General features: G+C 39.0%; 1 pseudogene; it reads right to left on the bottom strand.

Annotated features, from left to right (window-relative positions):
• LOC135219803 (ATP-dependent RNA helicase A-like) overlaps nt 1–21677 on the bottom strand; it is a 43238-nt pseudogene that overhangs the window by 1120 nt on the left and 20441 nt on the right.

Consider the following 21677-nt stretch of genomic DNA (forward strand, 5'->3'; position numbering starts at 1 on the left):
GCTTCCTCCCATGCCACCGAATCTGGCACACCCATCCATAGCCACCGCCAAATCCACCTCTGCCTCCAAATCCTCCACCTCTTCCACCGTATCCTCCTCTGCTTCCACTTCCTCTTCCACCACGTCCTCCTCTGTTTCCCATGTAGCCTCCACCTCCTCTGCCACCAAAACCTCTGTTAGCAGTGTACACTCCTCCAGGTCTAAAACCTCCTGTATCACCACCTGCAAAATAAAGTATTTAAATCAATATCCATTCAAACAATCATCCTAATGTAGCTATAAAAGATTCTAAGTCAATTACTTTAAAGCTGGAATCTATGGCTCAACCAAATTTGTACACAAGATACAGTAACAATCCAAATATTTCAACGTAACCAAAGAGACTCATTCATCTGACATTTGATTCCTTACAGCACTCCTGATTAAAGTGATCTTTTTAGCATTTTTTCTGAAGCTACTTTGTGACCTTGGTAAATACTGTTAATTACAAACACACATCAGACATTGAAAGCTTTCCAACCATATGATATCAAAATCTGATTTGTATATGGAATTGTTAACCATTTTTCAGGGGTGAGAAAACGTCTGGCTGTGTATAGTTATTTAGCAGTTTCTCCCTAATGTAAAACGCTACTTTTATTTTATGCTCACAAGAGTTCTCGACCTATCAGAGATTTTGTGTCAATAAATCAGAATACACTTAGACTCTTACTTGCAGCCTCATTATACTGGTGACCCCAAAGACAACTGACAAAGCCAGCACCAGCCCATCCAGCAATGAAGGCACAGCAACTGCAAGAATCCGCCTGCTGCCCTTTACAACCCAAAATGGAGAGGCCTGGTTCTTCAGAGCTGAGACAATCTCCCAGGTCCAAGATGATAATCTCCACATCCCACAAAGCTGACGCCACCCTCAAGTTTCCACATGACATCTTTGAATAAACTATGGAATGGCTTGCCGACCAAAAGACTCGGCTGTGAAGTGTTAAAGGACCATACCATCTGCCCTTGAAGCAAAAAAGTTCCTAGGGAATGTGTGTGTGTGTGTGTGTGTGTGTGTGTGTGTGTGTGTGTGTGTGTGTGTGTGTGTGTGTGTCATGGCCACCCTCAACACATCAACCATGGACCTCTAGAATTCCTAAAAGATAGTCTACACTGTCCTATTTGGGCGACAAGTCTGCTAAACCTACACAACCACCACCTGTAGCCGCAGCCGCCCCACAGCTGAAGCAGCAAACTGATGCAGAGATGAAGCGCAATCCAGACGGCCTGCCACCCCAATACCCAACTACCCAAGATTCAGATGGGATAACAAACCCAGAACAAGAAAGTCCCAAGGGCATTTGTTTCTAACACTGGAGGGTCAGGAGTGAAGCCTTAAAAATGCAAAAAAGACTGCAGCACATCAAAACACAAGCAAAAGGGTTCCAACAGCGACTTTACAATGATACTTTTATGCCCGCAATAGTTCTTGACCTGTCAGGGATTGTGTGTCAATAAATGAAAATATACCTTGACTCTGCCTCTTAACTCGCCACCTTTTTAGATAGTACTAATTAAGACTATGGCTACTCTAGCATAAGTACTGAAGCTCTATCGATTGGTGCCATTTGCAAGTGGTGTCAAAATTATCATTCTAATGGAAAATATAAGAAAAACAATCATTATCTGATAACTGAAATTAATAAACTTGCATAGTAATTAATTTGTGATGGTTAGTCTGTCCATGGTTACAGACTTAAATCCTTCAGCAATCAGGTCAAGGATATGCAATTTTCTGTCATTACAGAGCCTAAAGTCCTTTTCAACCACAAGGGGTCAAAACCACCTCACTGCGAGTCTACCACATTCAAACAGAACATTATTTAGTTTCAAAAGGTTTTAAAACTCTCAATTTGACCTAAGACCTTCACTATTTCTCTAGTGTAAAAGATCAAATATCAATACAAAAGCCTAAAGCTATCCTTAAGCTTAACACTCATTTAAAACCAGGCTTAAACTAACTTGAAAGAGCCGCAAACTTTTTTGCATGCAAATTGAAGAAAATAAAATAATAAAGCATATCCAACCTATAATGAAGTCACGTACTATATTTTGCATTATGAGAGATTTGGAAAACAGTACACCTGAAATGCAATAAGTACAGCTCATTAATTTGCTAAAACTAACATAACCAGTTATCTCTCACACTGCTATTAAGGAGAAAAAACAAAGATGGGGTGATACCTACCACCGGGTCCATCGTCACCTCTCATTCGTTTGTTTGGCGGCCCGCCACCAAAGTTACTAAACTGACGAGGTGGTCTGAAGGAATTTGTATTTCCCATTGAAATTGGTTCCATTTCAAATCTTCCAGCATTTAGTCGGCACAACTGACGAACACAATTCAAAATCTGAAATCACAAAATATACTTTTCATGAGAGAGAGAGAGAGAGGAGAGAGAGAGAGAGCGAGAGAGAGAGAGAGAGAGAGAGAGAGAGAGAGAGAGAGAGAGAGAGAGAGAGAGAGAGAGAGAGAGAGAGAGAGAGAGAAATATATATCAATATTTTCATTTGAACTTTTACTACTACTACGAAATATCTAACCTGTTCATCTAGATGATTTGGTTCGGTTATGTGCTCTGGATCTGTGGTGCCTCTTACTATCAAAGCATCAATGGACGGCCTCAAGACCATGATTTTTGCAGCTATCTCTGATCCAATTCCAAATTTATCCACCATCTAAGAACGCACCTAAAAACAAAACAGGATATTAGTATGGAACCTAATTATGTAAGTTAGTTCATCCCATATATACTGATGTAAGTGTATGCCTTGATATACATGTTATACTTGGATCTTGTAGCATAACACACCTGTGCAGGCAGGGGGGAGAATACCTCTTAAACCCCTTAGTCTTGGCTCCAAAATTTGCAGTAGCATAATAAAAATTATTTTGCATTAAAAATTACTTGAAGCCCACCAGAAAAACCCATTTCAGGGCAAAATGCTAATTCTTTTCATTAACAGCAGTTCAAAACCTACTTCATGCATTAAAGGAACTGAAAAATTAAAACACAAGATAACAGACGACAAAGACCAGTTACTAACTCCAACTCAATCTTGACATTTGTCAACTTGATTTGCAAGTCCAAGGCTGGCTAACTTCTGCATAACAAAACAATTCTACGGAATTTGTATATTAACATTTCCTATTCAAGAAATTCTGGCTGTTTTGAAAAGCAAATTCAAAATTAATAGAAGATGAAAACAACAATGGTAGTTCTGACAACAAAATTCCATTCGTGATTGCTTTTATGGATAGTAAAATGTCCTTAAAAAAATAGTATACTGATGTAACACAAATTCAAGTAAGGGACATTTTTCATGAAACAAATCAAATGTGAACATTTAGCATGACTGAATACAAAAGTGTTTTCTTTGAGAAATCCAACAATTAATAATTATAATACAACCTTAAAAATAAAATAAAACAACACCTTCCATATTGCCTAACTAAAGATAAAGACATGCATAATGAACCGAGTACATGAACTATTTATTTATGACCAGTTTTTTCACACAAAAACTCAGTAATCACAGAGAGAGAGAGAGAGAGAGAGAGAGAGAGAGAGAGAGAGAGAGAGAGAGAGAGAGAGAGAGAGAGAGAGAGAGAGAGAGAGAGAGAGAGAGAGAGCTCTACCTTTTCAATTCTTCACTCCTGAATTCATAAAAACTCTATTTACAGGACTCAGCATTTCTTTAGTTTTAAGTATAGCACTGTCAATTAAACCATTATCACTGCTTTCAATCTTGGGTTTTTCTCTCTGACAAGAAAATGTTCAACTTCTTCCTCTCTATAGTAAACCCTGTGGACATATCTGTTTCTATAACTTATCCCTCGTCTGCTTCTTTTGCAGTTTTAGATTAAAATTAATATATGAATTGTCCAATTTACAGTAAAACTACTTTCCATAGTGAAAACTAGACTAATACTAATGAATCAGGACAAAAATCTAATGGATTTCAAAGTTATGCTCAATAAAAAACAATTTTGAAGCCAACTTATGTAGTATAATTATTCAATAGTTTTGAAAGACCACAAAGCTAATATATTTAAGCTCTCACAGCACTGGCCTGAAGGATTTGTCTTAATTTATTTATAATAAAGTTTTAGATTTTATTCAAATTACAGCTTTACAAAATTTTTATGAATAGGTTAATGGAAACAAAGGAGATTCTAATTAAAAAATCTTTGATTAATGTTACAGAACCCACAAACTTAATTAGGATACTAAAATAGCAATGTCATTTCAGTGGGGGATGCATACCAGACCACCCCCCAACTGAATAGTTAGAACCCGCAAATAGTTGGAACCCCTATAAAAACGCTTCAAATGGCCGATTTTGTTGTAGTTAAAAGTCTAGAAAAACCCACTAAAAATATTAATACCTGTATTTTTTTTAAATAGTTTATATATATCAGCGAGATATCCGTACTGGTAATAAAGTAACCCAAATACAAGGTCAAATTACTGGAAATACGTTCCTCTTCAGTTTTAAAAACAAACCAATGAACTGTAATACAAGACATCATCATCATCATCATCACACAAACACAACAAACAATATTATTTACTTTTAAGAAATTCACAAAGTTGTCATATAATTGTCTATTTACAATGTTAATAAGACCATTGAAGATGGAACAAGATTCAATCAAATTATTCATGTATTACAGTGAAATTTTGACTTGAATTATTCATAAAAAATCGCACGTTAAAAACAAAACCCAAATTTCTTAAAATACTTACAATACCATCAACGGCTTCAACTCTCCGAGCACCAAACAGCATCAGATGTATTGGAGTCACCATAGTCATCTGCTTACAAGACACTGCTCTTGTACGAATCTGGATCAAAATAATGCATACTTAATAACAGTGAGATGAGAAAAGAAATTATAAAGTAAGTTCAGTGTTAAACAGGGCACAATGTTTCTACAAACCCTCACCATTTACAACAGCCAGTTAGAAATTTTTTCATCAATTTGTTTTTGTCATAACTAACAAAACTGGTGTCTTAACATTAGGATAAATCTTCCAATGCTTGCTTGAAAACCAGTAAAATTATTAAAAAAATAAATTGTGAATACAAGGAACTATTCGCATCTGTGCTTGATCACAAGCAGGGTTGGGTCAATTCATTTTTATCAATTCAAATAAATTCCAATTCAATGAAAATTGTGAATTTATCAAATCCAATTCAATTCCAAATCATTTAAAAAAATAAATGATCAATTCCAATTAAAATCACGAGGGTTTCAATTCCAATTCATTATATAATAGATATTTCAAATGAGGGGAGAAACATACCAAATTTGTAACTAATTTGTATTTTTCATAACTAACAAACCTGAGGTCTTAACATTAGGATTTACTAGCGCCAAGCTGGAAACCGGTAGAATTAAAATTACACTTGTGAGATCCAGGGACTAATGGCATCTATACCAGGTCACGGGGCATGTATACCCAGAATGCCCACGGCTACCTGTGACCCACCAGTTATTTTCCTACCGCCTTTAAGATAAGACGTGTTACTGTCTATCTGATTTACTAACCTCGGACAAGCTACTCACATCTGTATCAAGTATCAACATTCATCGTCCACAAAAAATTATACAGCTTTGTAAGAAACATAAAGCTCACATTTTCAATTAACAAAAACTTGGCTTCCAAAAATTTTGCCTTGGAAAAATGTTACCTCATATAGGCCTATCTCATGAACTCAGGTACTCCAAACTGACTGTGGTAAAAAAACTTAACGAGGGTCACGTGACTTCCTCCCACGCATGCCCAGAACCCCCTACCGGCCTTTTTTTTTTTTTTTTTTTTTTAAACGTTTTGCCCCCAATAAACTCTTTCACTCTCTCCTCCTCCTCCTCCTCCCGTCTCCATCACGCCAGCAGCCACAGTCACCTAAGGTAAAGTTCAGGTTTTACTGTACATGCATATTAAATTTAGTGTTTATATTTAATTTCATTCTTCAAAGTTTTATATTTTATGTAAGTTAATTCCTACAAGAATTTTCAACCTTAGTAAACAAAAATAAATGGAAAAATATGAATTGAAATGGTCATTTATGGGTGGGTGGAATGCATTATTTGCTTTTTATAACATTATGGGAAATTCCATTTAGGCCATAAATTTTTTAGGCAACAAAGCAGGTTCCGGAACGGATTACATTCGTAACCCATCTCATTCAGTCTGCCTGAATGAGATGGTGTGTTATAGGTCCAGCGTATGATCATATGAATATGGTTACCAAACACCATAGCAGCTGACAGGATAGGGCAAGTCAGTCAGGACAAGACTTAAATCTGCAGTGTGTACAGGACCAGTACGTGTATGGCTCAGAAAAGTAGAGTTGGAAAACTAAATCAAATCTAATTACACAACAGCCTATAATCTGTATGTTCTGTTCTTCAAAGCCTAATTCTATCTATAAAGATATATCTACATATTCATAACATGTTCAAGATTGACAAGCCTAATTCCTGTCAGTTTACCCAAGTGAAATGGTGTGTAACAGGTCCAGCTTATGATTATATGAATATAGTTTCCAAACACCACAGTATCTGACAAGATAGGGCAAGTAATGCAGGACAAAACTTGATCTGGACTGTGGGTACAGGGACGGAATGGGTATGACCCAAAACAGTAGTTGGAAAACTCGGAAAATTTTTTATGATAATCCATAATTCTTATGTTCTATTCTTTATAGCCTAATTTTATCTGTATAAAGCTAATCTCTTCATAACATGTCATGTTCAAGAATGCATGCTTTAATTCCTCTTGTTAGCCTTTATGAGATGGTGTGTAATGGTTCAGCTTATAATACACAAGATCTGTTATACATATTATAAGGCTGTATCAATCAAGTCACATCAAATGGCAGCATTTTAGCATCATTTCATATCAATTCACCACATTTTACCATCAATTCATCTTAAGTTTTTGGCATCAATTCCAAATAAATTGCAATTATTTCAAAATTTCTTTTTTTAATTTCAATTCATGCAATTTTAGCATCAATTCAAATTCAATTCATAATTGACCCCAAACCTGACCACATGGTCTGTGGGATCTCCTACAATCCCTTAAGCATCTTGTGATAGCATCAGTTATTCTTCCAACCCAATTAAACTGTCAAGAGGGGTAATTCAAGGTTTGTTACAATAATGTACTGTATCGCTTAAAAACATACCAACTGTAGTAAGTCTCTCAACTGAGATGTAAAAGATATGTAAATTCACTAAACATAAAATCTTAATAAAAATGAAAAAGTGCGAGTTTCTCTTGTTAACATGTTACAAAACACTACACAATTACTGTGTGCAGCCCACTTCTCTTTCTCTCAAGCTCAGTATTTTTATTGTATTAAGTGTGCTATGTACATTGTGTGTGTATCTCCACCAGGTAAACCAGTATGCACCGTATGTTTCTTTGGTTAAAAATTATTTTCCATACAGGCAATGGTGTTTGCCTGCCTGCCTGTCTGTAAAAGAAAAGAAAAGAAAAGAAAAGAAAAGGAAGAGGAGAGAGAGAGAGAGAGAGAGAGAGAGAGAGAGAGAGAGAGAGAGAGAGAGAGAGAGAGAGAGAGAGAGAGAGAGAGAGAAATTTACATTACAGTAATCCACAAATGAAGTGAGAATATTTACATTAAATTTACAAGATTTTCATTCTCAGTTCATTTGTTAATTACAAGTAAATTTGACTTCAATGAGCAATATAAATGTGAGCCTCTTTCCTCATCCTTTCTCTTTCTCTGAACATTTTTCCTGTTATTTCACTCTAACTATGATAAAGTACCATCTTTTAATGCAATCTGATAAATGTGTGTATAACAGTAAATAGTGTATTGCATATTTATTCAATGTTTGAATCAATGATATACTTATATACAATACAATAGCCTAGACTTAGCAGTTTACGATGCATTTCTATAAAAAAAAATCTAAAATCCAAAATTTAATTTTTTTCTCAAACCTATGAATTGCACCCAAGTCAGCTGGACATAGTTATTTAGCACTTTTAGATACTAATTAACACAATATAAAAAATTACCAAGTTTTAATTTTTATCATAAATATTGCCTTTATAAAAAACCATTTCTCTCTCATCAACAAAAAATTTGACTTGGTGCACATCTATGGGGTTCAAAACTATTTGGGAAAATTTTTACAGGTCTAAAAATAGAAGGATCCTTCTATTGATTTCTTAGAAGCACGATACAGTGTTTATATTGCATAATATACATATATATATATATATATATATATACACACACACACACACACATATATATATATATAAATATCTTACCTTTTCTCCAAATACAAAGAATGGTGATGGGTAATGAATTTCCTTGTTACTGCAATTAACAGAAGATTTATGGATGAGAGCAGCTTTCGACTCCTGTGTTAGCACCTATGAAATATACAGAAATATTTGAAAATGTACTTGGAGTATTTCTTACAAATTATCGATTCAAATAAATTATATTTAAATACAGTAACCTCAATTAGACCAAACTTAATTGATTCTTCAGTACAGTGGGTTTAAACTAACCTTTCGTTTTTCCTTATGAACACAAACATTAGGGTAATGTCCTAAAGTCATGAGACCTACTAAGACATCAACTTTAGGATCAGGGCCAACAAAATTGTAGGTCTGTGGGAGAAGACACTCCTCTGGGAAGCCAGCAGCTACCATTAGCTCTTTAAGCTGGTTCTGTGAAATAGATCTTTACTATAAAAGAATTACACGAAGCCAAAGTTCATCTGTTTCAGAAGATGTAAAGTCATTCTACCACATTACTAATTGAAAACTATTGATTTTCATATGACTAAGTTACAGAGATATTTACCAACATACCTCTCATGTAGCTTTAACAATAAAAGGCTAAAATCATGAGGTACACAGAGGTACACAAAAGCTACTAGCTCAATGTATGCTACCTTAGCCTCCCAAGTTACTCGCAGAGTTGGCATCGAAAGTCCCTTGTAATCACAGAAATTGATTTCAGCATCCTCACCACCCACACGAGCCTCTTCCCAGCAGTTAAATGCATTGAGGGCTGCTATGTGATCACTAAAACGGTTGCCAGAGAATGCTTTCTGGAAAGGACTCAGTCTCCTAAATTCAGGAGCTGTGGATAAAATCAACTTTGAGAAGAATGCAGCGAGTTCAGCTTAAAAATATTCCACAAAATATCATTACAATAAATAAGGTTATATACCATTACTGCCTAAAAATTAAAATTATGTTACATCAAAAAACCCGATGCAAATACATACGAATGATAAAGATTTCTGGGGAAGTGGAATTATGGGCAGCTATTGTACACATCGCATCTCCACAGAAGAAAATTGATCCTAAAATCACCATCTTCCCTAACCGTGGCTCAATGGGTAAACGTGCCAATATTCGCCCAAGGGGAGTTAACTCATCGTGTCTATCCAAACACTTCATTTCTGAAAAAGATTAACAAAATTTACCCCACCAGCTTTGAATGTGTCATCTGGTTCAAAAAGCTTCTGCCATCAGCCAACTAAACGTCACAACTTCTACTCGGCAAAAGCAGCGCATTCAACTTCTCAAAACTGTTGCAAAGTCATCAATTTCTTAAGCAAAAAATTCTAAATCAGTTATTCAATATTGTCAGGTAGAATACTTTTCCATCATTTCCAGATAATGCAGTTCTACTCAAAATTTAACCAAATAAAGTTTTTGGCAAAAATATCTAATGCAATACACAAATCAGTAACATTCACTGTTAAAAACTACAATGATATAAAATTCATTTCAATGAAAAGTGAACACCACATTTCTGGTGATCTTACCCATTACAAAACTTGAGGAATCCCAATAAGTTACTCATAATGTGCACATGAATACTACCTACATATCCAATTGAAAGATCTCGCCTTCAAAATGTTAAATCTCAAGCTAAAGTACATCATTACTACAGTACCTCTTAAAATTACTCAGCTTCAATTACAGCATCTATGGGGGGTGCCTGCACTGCCTTTGAAAGGAACTCTCCAATGGATCCAAGACGCAACAACTTGATCGACAGGGAAACTTCATGAAGTGGTGTTCGGAACATCTCAGGAGTCATATGTTCATCAAGACTGTCAAAGCGTGCCTGTAAATATAGCATGTTCAGAAATGCCTGTGAAGCACTTAAAAAGGTCACATCAGCCCATCTCCTTATATACATTTAAACTTTCCAAATCTTGTTGATTACTGGCTCTATTTTTATTGTACTGTATAATAAACCTGCAAAATCTGTATCACTACTTACACAAACACCTTCAATGGATATGGTTTCTACATCATCATTCACTTCATTACTGATGAAAAATGTACAGGTTACAATTTACCCCTAAACACAACAAATGCTCATGTAGTCTGGTAAAAGTAAGTAATAATGTTAAAACTTTAAATGCTAATAATTCTGCTACTGACCATGGTCCAAAATAAGATTCTTCCAGCATTTAAATGTCTATTTTAAAATGCCATGCTACTTCCCCATTTAATGCCTGCTACTTTACTCCATCTTTCTCAGCCCATGCTCTCATGGTCTAACTGTCCCTCATCTTCCTTCAGAAAACCCTTCTACTGTACTTTCTACATAAGTTTTTGACTCATTAACAATGAATTATTGAGTTTTCTAAAAAATATTCCCCTCCCTATAAAACAATTAACAAGTCTGCTAGGTGACATCAACTTTCTATCCACTATGATGTAGTGATTTCAAAATGTGATAATACCCCACTAACAACAAGACATAAAAATCATAGAGAGTTTCACATTTGTAAATGAATACATAGTTCAACAAACCTCACTATCCCATTTATAGATACCCGTCAGCTTGGCAAAAGAAAATATGAAGGCAGCCAAAAATTGAATTATCAACTTACTTTACTGCAAAGATGGAAGCAGAAACCAGGTCTGACTCTCCCTGCACGACCCTTTCGTTGCTCAAGATTTGTACGTGATGCCCAAACGGTGGCATAATTTGTCATGTTGTTATGAGATGTAAAGAGCTTCATTTTTGCTTTGCAGGAGTCATCACAAGAGACATCATCGATAGTGATTGAAGTTTTCAGCAATATTGGTAGCAAGGATAATCTGAAAATGTATAATAACAGGAGTACTTACTGGTAAAACTAATTAATTGGCCACATTAATCACAGTAACAAGAAAGGGAGATGTCAGAAAACAGTAGAATCCTACCTTAGTCACACCTGGAGGTACAGGTTCAAATACTCTTCTCTGATCTTCACGGGGCAATTGAGAATGCAATGGTAAGATACAGTAATCACGACTACCTGAAAATGAGATAATAAACCACAATGGAGTAAGTGAATTTCACAATTTTTTATTTTTGGCCATACAAGAGTACAGTGGACCCCCCTTATTTGTGGGGGATGTGCACCATAGGCCCCCCCTCCCAACCCCCCTGCGAATAGCTAGAATCCATGAATACTCAGAAGCCCTTAGAAAAGTTTAAAACTGGCTATTTTGTTAGTTCACACTCAAGAAAAACCCACTAAAATGGTTATAGTTTTTAAAAATAGTTTTATCACAAAAAGTGCATTTAATTATGAACTGATATGAATATACAGTAATTTGTGGTATATTCATAGAAAAAACATATTGAATTTCCCATGAATAATGGGTAGATGTGGTTCATAGAGAAATCCAGAAATATGCAAGACTACGAATACAGGGGGTTCAATGTATAACCATGACAAACAGCAAGTAGCTACAATATTAGGTCTCATGGTTAAGGTACATAGAAAACAATGTACATAACTGATAGAATCTCTCTTCATCTTGTAGCCTAGAGCTGTGTAAGTGGCCTAGATTTTTAAAACAATTGTAGCAAATTAAGAAGCTTAACTTCTAACAACATTTTTGTAAGAGACATGGAGAAATGAAGAAACTCACAGTACATGTTCTGGAGGGTTTCATTCATTAATACTATATTCATTCATTCACGCCTTACTAAAGAGGAGCTCCAATAACTTACTGAATGCTGGATGATGATTCAGATGTTTCATTAGAGCAAATATAAGATTCCACCCAGGAAGAAACACCAAGACAGCCCCAGGAGTGTTGAGGTCCCTTATGTATTTCAGCAATGCTTCAATGAGCTCGAAGCTCAAATCCTTTTCACTCATCATAGCCATTGAACGTTTAGTTTCGTTCGAGTACTCATCTGATTTCACATAATTCATATTTTCTTCAGGTTCATCACCAGGCAGATCATCATCCTTGTCCTACCAAAGCATAATGATACTTGCATTAAGGAAAAATTTTAACAAGCTTCTCTGGATTTGGAAATTAAGTTTTATCTTGGGTAATGATTAGTAAAAAAAAAAAAGTGTAATTTTAAGTAGACAAATGAAATTGAAAATATGTTTAAATTACAAATCATTCAGACATTAACAACACTGGATTCATAAATTCTGTTTATTTGTGCAACCATAAATTTCTTCAAATAAGTATTTTATACAAGCAATATGGTTAATCTTGCAATTGTCTACTTAATCTTACTATTGTTACTTAATTACTAATTGAACTGGAACACTCGACTAATGTACATCCACTCACACTTTTTTTCTACTTTCTTCTGCAATACTCTCTTGCCTTTGCTTATGCTCTATTTACAAATGGACATAAGTCTAGAGTAGCTTGCTTCAATAGTTAATTTCAAAGTACTTTCTTGTGACAAAGCACATTATGAATAACCAGGTTCACAAATGATGCATCCATGATTAACAATAAATTTTATATAATCAGCAAAACTGCAAACTGAGTCTTCAAACTATCTAAAAACTCCCTACACAGCTGCTATTCATAATTAAGGACAAATGTCTGAAGATAACATTTCAACACCACAAGCTCTGAGGTGCAGACAGTACTAAACCTTCTTGTTTTTCTTCTTGCTGTCAGGAGACCCCGGAACGAACTTGGTAGCTCAACACAATCTTCTAAGAAGTACTGCTGTACAGGGAAAGCCGACCAGAAAATTTCTACCACAACAGGGTTTTGTTTTCAAAATAATCTGAGAACAGACTTATATCTATGGTGGCTGACATAAGAATGATGCGAAGATCTGGGAATGCACGGACCTGTCAATAATAATAATAATAATAATAATAATAATATTAAAAGTAATGGCTACTTCAGCAGCATTACACTTGTAGAGATTCTTCTCTATTTTCCGAATAGCGGCTTTTTCCGTGCTACTTAGACAGGCTAGTAGAGCGCCTATGGAGGTCATGATCAAATACAGAGCCAAAATTGGTGTATATATTTGAATTTTACAGATAAACTATGATACCACAGTTATCAAAGTCATTAACGATATATATATATGTCTCTCTCTCTCTCTCTCTTTCTTGAAGCGAGCTTTCGTCTGGAGCTGCCAGACATCCTCGGGCTGGGAAGCTGAGGGTGGACTGATCTTGAAGCGGTGTCCGTCCTCGTTTATATTTGGAGTTGACAGCAGGGGAACCGCCCCATGCTGATCTACTATTGGCTGGTGGCGGTAGGTCTTCGTTTTCATTGGTGGCTTGAACCGGGTCTCAAGCCACTTTCCATGCGTTGATGGTTTCGATACTGTAGTCCCTGCAGCCGCCTAGACCTCCTTAGCGGCGCGGTTACGTCGATGGGCGTTTCGCTATGCTGCGGGACGTCATGGCTAACTTGATTATGATTGGCTGCGGGAGTATCTCGTTCGGGGGCGTCATCTTCCGTGGAGTTGTCGTGCTCGGTGGTGTCATTGTTGGTGGCAGGTCTTCTCATACTCGTAGGGAGGAGAAATTCTTCCTGCGTCGTATTTAGTGTAGGTCTTACTTGCTGGATGAGAAGCGCCTCCAGCAGGCGTAACCGACGGGCATCAGGGGCCTTCTGATGACCTCGTGTTTTGGATGATCACATCCCGGGAGATGGCCTCTTGATGTTTGGTGCGTGCGTGATTTTTTGATAGCCCCCTCTTGGGCGTGGCACGAGAGTCTCTTCGACAGGCGCATGGTAGTCATACCAACGTAGGCGCCGCTGCAACCGCGGATTGGGCATGTATACGGGTACACCACATGCGTCTGCTTCAGGGGGTCCCGTACCTGTGGAGAGGGGTTATTTTTCATAATTAGGTCGCGCGTCCTCCGATTCTGGTAGTAGATAATTAGGTCGATATTTTTGGTGTCGTCGGTTGACCGACCGACGACACCAAAAATATCGACCTAATTATCTACTACCAGAATCGGAGGACGCGCGACCTAATTATGAAAAATAACCCCTCTCCACAGGTACGAGACCCCCTGAAGCAGACGCATGTGGTGTACCAGTATACATGCCCAGTCCGCGGTTGCAGCGGCGCCTACGTTGGTATGACTACCATGCGCCTGTCGAAGAGACTCTCGTGCCACGCCCAAGAGGGGGCTATCAAAAATCACGCACGCACCAAACATCAAGAGGCCATCTCCCGGGATGTGATCATCCAAAACACGAAGATCATCGGGAAGGCCCTGCATGCCCGTCGGTTACGCCTGCTGGAGGCGGATTCTCATCCAGCAAGTAAGACCTACACTAAATACGACGCAGGAAGAATTTCTCCTCCCTACGAGTATGAGAAGACCTGCCACCAACAATGACACCACCGAGCACGACAACTCCACGGAAGATGACGCCCCCGAACGAGATACTCCCGCAGCCAATCATAATCAAGTTAGCCGTGACGTCCCGCAGCATAGCGAAACGCCCATCGACGTAAACCCGCGCCGCTAAGGAGGTCTAGGCGGCTGCAGGACTTACAGTATCGAAACCATCAACGCATGGAAAGTGGCTTGAGACCCGGTTCAAGCCACCAATGAAAACGAAGACCTACCGCCACCAGCCAATAGTAGATCAGGCATGGGGCGGTTCCCCTGCTGTCAACTCCAAATATAAACGAGGACGGACACCGCTTCAAGATCAGTCCACCCTCAGCTTCCCAGCCGAGGATGTCTGGCAGCTCCAGACGAAAGCTCGCTTCAAGAAAGAGAGAGAGAGAGAGAGAGAGAGAGAGACATATATATATATATATCGTTAATGACTTTGATAACTATGGTATCATAGTTTATCTGTAAAATTCAAATATATACACCAATTTTGGCTCTGTATTTGATCATGACCTCCATAGGCGCTCTACTAGCCTGTCTAAGTAGCACGGAAAAAGCCGCTATTCGGAAAATAGAGAAGAATCTCTACAAGTGTAATGCTGCTGAAGTAGCCATTACTTTTAATAAAGTATGCTTGAGAGTCTGCTTCCTAAATAATAATAATAATAATAATAACAATATAATAATAATAATAATAATAATAAATTAATAATAAATGTAAATAATAATAATAAATAATAATAATAAATAATAATAATAATATATAATAATAATAATAATAATAAATAATAATAATAATAATAATAATAAGACAAATAAGAATAATAATATAATATAAATAATAATAATAACTAAATAACAACAACAACAACAACAACAACAACAAAACAATAATAATAATAATAATAATAATCAATAATAATAATAAATAATAATAAATAACAACCACAACAACAATAATAATAATAATTATAATAATAAAAAAAAAAAAAATTACAAACAGAAAAGTACCAATGTAAGTTGCAATTACATGGCCTTTTTCACCTTGACAGATTTCAAAACATCACTTCATTGTAAATATGGGTGTAAATATGGGTAACATTACTTCAGTGTAAATATGGATATATACATATACACCAACAGCAAATACAATCATATGCAGTTTAAAAAACATGCTTACTGCATTGCTTCCTGAAAAACTCTTGAAAACAGATTAAAAAAAAACTTACCATATCACGAAGAACAATAAGGATGAAATCTGTATTGAGATGTCTCGCTCATGAATTTCATCAACAATGACATGGGATACACCTCTCAAACCAGCTTCTAGTTTTCGAAGGAGAACACCTACTGTGCAGAAGAGCACTCCACCATAGGGCCTTGGGAGAATGGACTCAAACCTCACTGAATACCCTACACTGTTACCCAATTCCTCTCCGCGTTCCTGAGCAACACGATCTGCCACTGAAACTGCCAGAATATTCGTCTGGGCTGGGTGACGATAATGTTACAGTATGCACCTGAACCCGACTGGATACAGTCATCAAGTATGTAACTGACAAACCTGTTAAACAAAAATAAATGTGGTAAGATGATGTGTGTTTAGTAGCTTACAACTTCTGTAATTAGGTTTGGACAAAGGATAAAATAATTTTTGTTATAGATTGAATATTAGACATTCACTGAGTAATAAAATATAGTTTCCACATTAGCATTTAAAACAGATACAAAGTAAACAATAGAAAAATTTACAAATGAAATGTGTAAAATTCAGAACAAGATGCAGCTGGCATTGCAAAATAAAAGAACCTTTAGTGCCATCTAAAGTCAAAATGAGCCACTGTTGGGGTTCAGCATCTTGTCCTAATAAGAAGCAAAACTACAATAAATCAGCATTCGGTCCCTCAAAAAATACCAAATTTGTAACTAATTTGTATTTTTCATAATTAACAAACCTGAGGTCTTAACATTAGGATTTGACTAGCGCCAAGCTGGAAACAGGTAGAATTAAAATTACACTTGTGAGATTCAGGGACATGGCATCTATACCAGGTCATGGGCATGTATACCCAGAATGCCCTCGGCGTCCTGTGACCCACCAGTTATATTTCTAACCCAGTTTAGACTGCTAGAGGGGTGGTTCGAGGTGGGTCTTTACCTGTTAAGACCTCAGGTTTGTTAGTTATGAAAAATACACATTCGTTACAAATTTGGTATTTGTTCATATACGGAACAAACCTTCGGTCTTAACATTAGGATAGACTTACTTATTGGAGGGAGGTGAGTCTCTATAACTGACTGGGAGTTTGCTAACTCATCCATTTCCAAATATTAGGGGAATTCCAAAAGAATGGACAATGAACCTAGAACCAAAGATATAAGCGAATCTATTGGTTTCCCTCACTGGGTGCTGATACCATTCTATGATTTATACATTATGGGAGAACAGAGAACCTTCCCTTCTCATAAACTACTCTTGTCCCTTGTATCTGGATCCACCCTCACCCCTCTCTTCCCTATTACCTACAGGGGTGTGTTGCTACTGAGAAGTATACCATAACCTAAGATAACTTCACAGTATGGCTGACCACCTCACCTGCATCTAGTCCGTTCCAGCATATGATGGTACCCTCCTTCATACTGCCCATAGGTAAAGGAGTAGAAAGAAAGTAGTAAAGAAAAAAAGACCAGATATCCCATTCATTCTACTTTCATACCTTCATCTTAGACTAGACACATACTGACCCGCCAGGGGTACTGGATGAGCTATATATCACTTGCTGGGCTGCCACCACTGGAACCTAGGAAAAAGTGTCCAATGATCTATGGGCAACGTCTTAAATAAAATGAGGTGAAAGTTGTTTGTCATTTCCAAACACCAGCTTTCAGAATTGTCACGGGGCATGTATACCCAGAATGCCCACGGCTACCTGTGACCCATCAGTTATATTTCTAACCCAGTTTAGACTTCTAGAGGGGTGGTTCGAGGTGGGCCTTTAACTGTTAAGACCTCAGGTTTGTTAGTTATGTAAAATACAAATTAGTTACAAATTTGGTATTTGTTCATACACGAAACAAACCTTCGGTCTTAACATTAGGATAGACTTACTATTGGAGGGAGGTAAGTCTCTACAACTGACTGGAAGTTTGCCACCTTATCCATTTCCGAATATATAGGGAAATTCTAGAGAATGGACAATGAACCTAGGACCAAAGATATAAGCGGATCTATTGGTTTCCTCCCACTGGGTGTAGTATTACCATTCTACTGTTTACTCTTGTCCCTTGCTACTGGATCCACCTTCACCCCTCTTTCCTTATTATCCAGAGGGGTGTGTTGCTACTGAAAAGTATATCATCAGCTAAGATAGCTTCACAGTATGGCTGACCATCTCACCTGCATCTAGTCCGTTCCAGCACATGACGGTACTCTCCTTCATACTGCCCGTAGTTAAAGGAGTAGGAAGAAAGTAGTAAAGAAAAAAAAAAGACCAGTCATCCCATTCATTCTACTTTCATACCTTCATCTTAGACTAGACGCAAACTGACCCGCCAGGGGCACTGGATGAGCTATATCACTTGTTGGGCCGCCACCATGGACCCAAGGAAAAGGTGTCCCAAGGATCTATGGGCAACATCTTTCAAATAAAATGAGGTGAAAGTTGTTTGGCGCTTCCACACGCCAGCTTTCAGAATTTTAACCACAGACATGTTCTTCTTAAAATGCCAGGGAAGCACTCACACCCCTGATGTCATGAGCTCTAGCTCCCACCTGGCTATCTGACCCTCTGTCTTCTGCAGTATAGCATTTCTGATTGTCTCCTTAGCCAAAATGATATTGTATTCTTGGACACTTCCTTCTTGTTCCGTCCTGTACTTACGAACAACCTCTGGCACCCCGGCCTGAGTGCCTTGTTTCTCTTTAGTACTCCCTTAGTGCCCTGACGGGGCACAGGAGCATTTCAGCTTTGTCGTTGTCTACAAAGTCTGCCAAGGAAGGTATGGTAAAGGAGTCGAATCTGCCGTCTACTATTGTTGGATTTTGGGTCTTTGCCACGAATTCTGGGACAAACTCACACACCATTGATCTCCAACCTCTCGAGTGCTTTATGAGATATGAGAGGCCATGTAGCTCCCCCACCCTTTTGGTTGAAGCCAGGGCCAATAAGAAGACTGTCTTCAGGGTCAGGCTCCTATCCGTGGACTGCCTTAGTGGTTCGTAAGGGGGTTCTGTCAGACTACTCAGTACCTTGGTCAGATCCCAATCTGGGGCTTTTAGCTCCTTTGGTGGGCATGACTGTTCAAAGCTCCTCATCAGCATGGCCAACTCCCATGAAGACGATATGTCCGCTCCTTTCATTCGTAAGACTGAGGCTAGAGCAGCCCTGTACCCCTTCACTGCAGATACAGACATATGTTTTTCTGTTCTGGATATATCAGAAAGTCTGCTAACTGCTGAATAGTGGTACCGAGTGGAGACACGTTCCCCCTACGACACCAATCACAGTATGCTGACCACTTCCTTGGTATACTGTCGCAGATGATTTTCTGATATACCTGCCATCTGAGTTGCTGCTTTCTGCGAAAACCCTCGCTCTCGGAGGAGATACTTGACAGTCTCCACCCGTGAAGCGATAGGGACTTCACCGACTGGTGGTACCTCTCCACGTGAGGCCTGACGCAGAAGGTTGCTCCATGGAGGTAACTCTCTTGGCACATCTACTAGGTAGTTCCAGTAGGTCTGGAAACCACTCTGCTTTCGGCCATAACGGGGCTACCAGGGTCATCTTGAGGTTCTGAGACCGCATTACCCTGTTCAGAACCTGACGGATTAGACAAAAATGGAGGAAATGCGTACACGTCCAGATTGTCCCAGGGGTGTTGTAGCGCATCTTCTGCTGCTGCCTCTGCGTCCGGGACTACTGAACAATACACTTCCAACTTTTTGTTGTACCTGGTTTGCGAATAGGTCTATGATCGGTCCTTCCCACAACTGAGCATCCTGTCCACTACCTGTTGGTGTAGGGACCACTCCGTTCCCAGAATCTGATCCCTGCGGCTCAACTTGTCGGCCACTATGTTTCTTTTTCCCGGAATATACCTGGCCTTGATGTCTACCAGGTTCTCTATAGCCCACTGGTGAAGTTGAACTGTCATCACATGTAACTGCCGAGAAACTAGGCCTCCTTGCTTGTTTATATAAGCTACTACTGTGGTGTTGTCTGACATCAATACCACCGAGTGTCCCTTTACTCTCTCCCTGAATTCTTGTAGAGCAGGAAAGCTGCTTTCAACTCCAGCACGTTTTTTATATGGAGTTCTCTGTCCTTGCAACTCCATTTTGCTGACACCATCAACTCCTCCATATGGGCTCCCCAGCCTTCTAGTGACGCATCCGAGAACAGCAAGAGGTCTGGGGAGGATTGTTGAAGGGGGACACCCACTGTCAGATTGTCGTCGTCCACCCACCACCACAGCAAGTCCTTTCCTCACTTCTGCCGACAAGGGAATTTGCTCGTACGGGTGATCTACTGTTGGTGACCAAAACTCCTTCATCCTCCATTGTAGGGATCGAAGGTGTAGCCTTCCTTGTGGTACTAGCTTCTCCAGGGAGGTTGGATTCCCAGCACCACCTGCCACTGTCTTGCTGGCTGTGTCTGCTTTCCCAGAAAGGCATTCACACTTGTTTGCATTTCTGTACTCTTTGGTCTGTTGGGAATACTTTGGCTTGTGTTGTGTCTATCACCATTCCCAGATATTCCAAACGTTGACTTGGATCCAGCTGCGACTTCTGCTGATTCACCACAATACCTAGGCTGTGACAAAGCTGCAGGAGGGCCGCCCTGTCCCTGAGTAATTTCTCCCTGGACTTTGCTATCACCAGCCCATCGTCCAGATATCTTATCAGCCTGATCCCCTGACGTGCGCCCCACGCCGACACGAGGGTGAACACTCTTGTAAAAACTTGAGGAGACGTTGTCAATCCGAAGCACAGGACCTTGAACTCGAAAGCTTTCCCTGCAAGACTGAAGCGGAGAAACTTCCTTGAAGACTGATGGACTGGTATCTGAAAGTATGCGTCCTTTAGATCGCTGTCAGCATAAAGTCTCCGATTCTGACTGCTTGTAGAACCGTTTTCGGAGTTTCCATCTTGAAAACTGGTTTTCCTTATAAACAGATTCAGCGTTGACAGGTCTATTACTGTCCTCCACTCCCCGTTGGCTTTGGGTACCAGGAAAATCCTGCTGTAGAAGCCTTTTGTCGGACTGCCTACTTGTTGCACAGCTCCTTTTTCCATCATCTTCTTCACTTCGTCCTGCAGAATAGTGGCCTTCTGAGATTTGTGGGCATAAGTGACGTGGGGTAATGGTTGATCTGTCAGGGGCGGGGTTATTCTCGAACGGAATCAAATACCCGATCCTGAGAACATCCACCACCCACTGCTCTGCCCCTAGTTTTCCTGCCACACCTTCCAGTGATTTGCCAGGCAACCCCCCACTGGTGTGGCCGAGTGATGGGAGGCGCCCATCCTATCTTCTTGAGCCTCTCCCCCTTCCCCTATTGCCCCTTCCTCTGTTGTTTCTATTGTGAAAGGGCCGATGAGTTTTATCCTCTTTGGGGAAGAGGGTCTTGTGACTCTATTAGGGATGCTATGTCTCACTGGTTTCTTTCGAGACATCTGCTGTTGTCTTCCCTCCAAAGGAATAGTTTGGACTGTTAGAGGTTTTCCTAACTGCCTGTTGCACCAACCTATCGTTAGTGTCCATCCTTCTTCTATCTATCGCTTCTTCCAGTATGACCTCTGGCAACAGTAGTTGCGATTCCAAGATATCCCCATTCCTCATTGCTAACAGGGAATCCAAATCCACATTGCGGCTTAGTCTAGCCAATGCTGCATCTCTCCTCATTAGCAGGATATTTGCCCAAACATTGGCACTTACGTTTGTCAGGTACGCAATCG

Source organism: Macrobrachium nipponense, chromosome 20 (assembly GCF_015104395.2).
Source record: "Macrobrachium nipponense isolate FS-2020 chromosome 20, ASM1510439v2, whole genome shotgun sequence".
NCBI lineage: Eukaryota > Metazoa > Arthropoda > Malacostraca > Decapoda > Palaemonidae > Macrobrachium > Macrobrachium nipponense.